This window comes from Lipotes vexillifer, unplaced genomic scaffold (assembly GCF_000442215.2).
Source record: "Lipotes vexillifer unplaced genomic scaffold, Lipotes_vexillifer_v1.1 scaffold1584, whole genome shotgun sequence".
NCBI lineage: Eukaryota > Metazoa > Chordata > Mammalia > Artiodactyla > Lipotidae > Lipotes > Lipotes vexillifer.
The window spans coordinates 972,414-978,406 of NW_006782397.1; positions in this window are offsets into that span (position 1 = coordinate 972,414).

Consider the following 5,993-nt stretch of genomic DNA (forward strand, 5'->3'; position numbering starts at 1 on the left):
CAAGGAACAAATTATTGATAATTATAATTCTACTTGGGTCTCCCCAGACTCTCGATTTCTGTATTCCTTATCATAATCACAACACATTCATAATAGAACTCACTTTATTGTATGTTTAATTTACTTATTTATTATCATATAAATCATTTTGCTGATTCCTGAAAGAAGACTCATTGTGTAATGGAAAAGCAGTAAATTAGAAAGCAGAATACATGAGTCCCTGGCTCTGTGACTTGAGAAAAGTCACAATCTCTAAAGTTTCATTGTTTTCACCTGCAAAATGGGATTTTTATAACTAACCAGTTCAACTCATGGAGTGGTTTTGAAGGTCAAATGGGATGATGATGTACAAACAGCTTACAGCCGTCATTCCATAAAGGTTTTATTTCCGAGTGAACTGGCAGTGTTTTTGCATATCCCCAGCACTGCTCTGCATTCACCCCAGCCCTTCTCATTAAGTGACATTAGACAGATCATTTAAATTTTCTAAACCTTAATCTCCCTAAATCTAGAAGTGGAATAATATCATAAAATTTTTCTAAGGCAAATCTGAAGTAGTTTGTACTCTCACATCTCATAATTTAAGGTATTTTTATTATCCTAATTGTGTGACCTTGGGTAAACTATGTAACTACATTACTCTCCTTGTGAATAAAATGAAAATACAATAGGCTTGTTAGGGGATTGAGACAATGTGTGTAATGTGTTTAATGTAGCACGTGATTGGTCAGTATTATCAATTATGATAATCGTTTTGTTACTATCACTAGCATCTGCTATTGTGATATTACTGCTAATAACAGGTGTCCCTGGAAAACTGAATCTGCAAAGTTTTCCATGACTTATGACACTTTGGGCATAGCTTAAATATTTTTATTGACTTTCTAATACCTAATATTGGTTTCATTTCAAAGGATGACAGCTAATTATATAAAATAGTATAATTGGTCATTAACAGACAAAATAGATACAACTCTCATAATAAATATTTGCTTAATAAAGGACATCTGTAATATCTGGTGATTGCGTAGGGTGTCCTCTGGAGAATACTGGTCTTTGATCTTTGCTCCCCAGTTAAATCATCAAGCTTGATCAACTCACTATTCTCTATGTTAGTTATTCCGCATATCTTGGTGCCACTTACCAAACTGTAAAACATTGCCCTTACACTTAAACAAAACCATTACTACTAAAGCTGTCAGTGCAATACCAATTTCTATATATGAGCCATATTTGTGAAGATTATTTTAGAATATATATATTTATATATACATGTATTTATTATATATGTACTTATATATTTAATATATATGTGTGTGTGTATATATATATATATATATATATATATATATACACACACACACACATATATATATATTCAAATGCTGTTTTTGGAAAGGACCAAAGTACAAATGTAAACATATATACTTACATAACACAGTTATATTTTCTTCTGACCCTTCACATTCTAATCACTATAAAAATATTTTTCCCCACTCTGGAATAATCTATTTTACACAGACTGTGTTTTTTTTAAAAAAAACAAAAACAAAAACGTTAAAGCTGCATCTATTAAGCTTAATATAAATGTAAATAACTATTTTAGGAGCCTCAAACATCACTGTTCTTAGCAGGATGCAAAGGGCCTTATAGTTAAATGGTAATATAATTAGCAATATGCCCAGCAAAAAAACAAAGCGAAAACTTTAAGGGTGTTTTTAAAGCTACAAGTGTTCGGGTTTTTTTGTACAGTCACAAAATTGCTGACCTCAAACTTCTATGGTTCTAAAATCACTCAGGGAAGGCTGCTTTAGAACATTTAACAGAATGCATACTTGTTCTGTGAACTGATCTGTAAGTGCTATTACTGTTCTACTGCCTGCTCCCCACTCTCTACCAGCAAGTAAGTCTCAGTAGCATTTTGAGTGCTGTGATTGGAAATGGAATAAAATATTTCAAGCACATTAAGATTTATCAAACTTACTAAAAAATAATTATTTCTTGAAGACTAACCTCTTTATGAAGTAATGTTTTAAGTGCATAAACTTTGTAATTTCCCACTAATAGGAAGTCTGCACTTTATAAAACTAAGAATAGCTTGCTTAACATTTACTTATATAATACAGTTGACCCTTGAACTACTCTAGGGTTAAGGGCACCAACCTGCCACATAGTAGACCTGGGTATAACTTTTCAGTGGGCCCTCGGTATCTGCAGTTCCACATCCACAAATCTGACCAACCTCAGATGGTGTCCTGCTGCAGTATGTGTTGTACTTAGTGGAAGAAAGTCCATGTATAAGTGGACCCGCAAAGTACAAGCCCTTCTTGTTCAAGGGTCAACTGTAGTTACTACTTGCCATGCACTATTCTAAGCACTTTATATACATTAATTCATTTTTTCAACAGCCCCATGTGGTAGACACTAGTACCATCCCCCAAGATCATATAGCTAGTGGGTGGAAGGATCTGTCTCCAGAGTGCGCACTCTGAATCATTACACTAAACCGTCTTTCATTTGTCTCTGTTTGGGAAATAGGTATTAATTCTAAAAGCATAATTGAATAGGATATCTTTTTTTATGGATGGAGGTAATCAAAGGTGGAATGAGGGAGAGATGTGCCTTTGGGAGGAATCGTGAACTTCTGTCACCACAAAATTTGTGATACTTTGAATTTCATTACCTGAGTCCGTTACTCTTTTTTTTAACGTCTGTATATGTGTTTCCATGTAAACATGCTGAGTAAATAAGTTTAGGCTTAGACCATGTGTCAATTATGAGTTATCACAATAATGCTGCACTTTAATAAACTATCCCCAAACACAGAATGTTAAATAACAACCATTTATTGTTTCTCCTCATTGTCGGTAAGCTGGGCAGTCCTGGTTTCAGCTAGCCTCACTCATACCTCTGTCATCAGCTGTGGGTCAGGCAGGCAGTTCTGCTGATTTGAGCCAGGCTTGGGTTGATTCAAAATACCTGGAATGACCCAACTTTGTTCTACCTACTCTCATCCTCCACTAGGCTAACCTAGGCTTGCTTTTACGGTGATGGCAGGGTTGTTGCAAGAGAAACAAGACTGCAAGGGTTCTTGATGCCTAGACTTGGGACTTTTACACCATCATTTCCATTGACTCCATTAACCAAAGCAACTGACTACACCTCCCAGACTCAAGGAGCAGAGAAATGGACCCCACTCTGCGATGCAAGAAACTGCAGAGTCACATTGTGGGGAGGTGGGGGAGATAAGGTGAATAACTGGGCTCTTTTGTGATCTATCTACCATTGCATACGCCATTTCTTTTGTATTATTCTGAAACATTCTAATATATGGTCTATTCCCAATTATTTCCAAGTGTATACAGAACATACAACAATATAGACCATCTTCAAGGCCATAAAACAAATAGTATCAAATTTTAAAAGAGAGAAATCATAAAATTACATTTTCAAAGCATAACAGAACTAGAAATCAATAACAGAAAGGAGTCTGAAAAATCCTCAAATATGTGGAAAATAAGCAATGCATTTATAAATAAATAAGTCAAAGAGGAAGTCTCAAGGGAAATTTTTAAATATTTTGAACTACATGAAAATTAAAATCCAACACTTTAAACTGTGTAGAATACAGCTAAAGCAATACTTAAAGAAAAATGTATGGCATTAAATGACTATATTAGAAAAGAAGAAAGATCTAAAAACAATAACTTAAGCTCTACTTTAAGAAGCCAGGAAAAAAAACCTAAAGCAAATGGAATAAAAAACTAAATATTATGGCAGAAATCAGTACAATTAAAAATACAACTGAGAAAAACCTATGAAATCAAAGGAAGCTCACACTAAATAAAGGTGAAATGAGAACTTCCTTGAAATATTATAGTGCATTGGTTCTCACACTTAGTCCCAGGACCCCTTTACACTCCTAGAAATTATTGAGAATACCCCTGTCCCCAAATTTAAAACACAGGCATACACAATCACACATTCCATTAGCCTTCATAGAGATATTACCGCCACATATCATGTAGCCTCTGAAAAACTCCACTGCGTACTCATGTAAGAATGGAAAAGGCAAATAATGTCTTATTATTACGAAAAAGTTTTGAGTTCATGGATACTATGCAAGACTCTCAGCAACCCCCAGGGGTCCCCAGACAACACTTTGGAGAATCTGAAGAGGAAGATCTCCAAAGGCTTAGGTAGATTGGAATGTTAGAGTGAATTTATCATATGAGACTTGCTCATCTACCCCCTAAATATATATCCCCTGGAAGGGTCCACAGGACACTCCTTTCATTAAGACTGTGCAATATACATTCATGAGGGGAATCCCATCATCCTCAAAGCTCTGTGCTGGCTGTTGTTTGCAAGCCAGGAAAGACAGAGGAAACTGCTGCCACTGAACCACACTCCTTGAATTCAATAGGGGTAGTGGCAGAGTGACAGGGACCGAGTTGCAACACTGAATTGCCAAAAACAGGTTGATGTGGTTGCCATAAAGGGTTGTAAAGTCAAAGCATTAATCAGAATAATTTGGCATAAATATATATCTTTGGCATAGGTAACTGAACATGTTGTCCCTAGGACTGAATTAGAAGGGCAACCTACTAAAGTCTTAATTTGTACATTTAACTTAAATCTGACAATGTTACATTGGAGTTAGGGTTTCAGTAGGAATAGGAACTTGCTGCTATAAGAAATTGTATTATGCAAAAGATTCGGTGTGACCAGGCTTTACTGACCCTTAGAGAACCAAGTGCCTTAATGTTTGGTGCAATTTACAAAGCGTAAGCAAATCCTAGGTAAAGCAACTTCACCTTTTTTAGTTTAGAAAGCTGTGGAGGGCTTCCCTGGTGGCACAGTAGTTAAGAATCTGCCTGCCAATGCAGGGGACACAGGTTCGAGCACTGGTCTGGGAAGATCCCACGTGCCGCGGAGCAACTAAGCTCGTGAGCCACAACTACTGAGCCTGCGCTCTATAGCCTACAAGCCACAACTACCGGGCCCACATGCCACAACTACTGAAGCCCGTGCACCTAGAGCCCATGCTCCACCGCAATGAGAAGCCCGCACACCGCAACGAAGAGTGGCCTCCGCTCACGGCAGCTAGAGAAAGCCCGTGTGCAGCAACAAAGACCCAAAGCAGCCAAAAATAAAATAAATAATTTTTTTAAAAAAAAGAAAGCTGTGGAAGCAGCACATCTATTTTGCCCAGCACTTTACCACAAAAAAAAAAAAAGGATTAAATTCGCTCCTCTCCAGAGAGATGGGAGTTTCTCCTTAAGAATGCTTATGCATTATAGTTCTATCACTTTAAAAAATTTTTTTAAAGCTAGTGCCCTTCTCGTGCACAGAGTTGGTCAATTTATTTTGAAACACAAAAGCACAATAGAGGATTAGCTTCCATCAATGTGTATACTATATTGAATACAGATGATTTTGAGGAAACCTCTTTTGAAGAACATTCTATTAGTTTCTGCTAAGTCCCATTTTGGGCCTTCCTGCACATTGGTCTAGAGGTTTTCCTTTGTCATATTCTCTTAGTACTACAACTTCTTAAAAAAAACCAAACAAACTACAACTTCTTATCCATAGCTTATGGAGAAGCTCTGTGGTCCCAACCTGAAATGTGATGCCTCAAATGAAGTTAGGTTTTACTGAGTTATTATTCTATACAAATGTAGAAAACAAACAGTTATTTACTTAGGACTGACTCACAAAACTCATATGCTGCTTCTGCCTGAGACAGCCAAAATGGAATGCTGTGGAAAATGTACCCAAATTTTAAGAAACATTGAGACAGGAGCTTAAGGACAACCTTAATAGCTTTTTATTCTTCTCTTAATCTTTAGTAACTTTGGTTTTATCAAAAACTTAGTTTACGGGAAGAAAAAAAATGCAAAAAACAGGGTAAAAAAGGGAAGGAGAGGATTAAGATTGGCTTTAGAGACAATTCAAGCTTGGCTTTGCTATAGATAATAGGTATCTTTCCC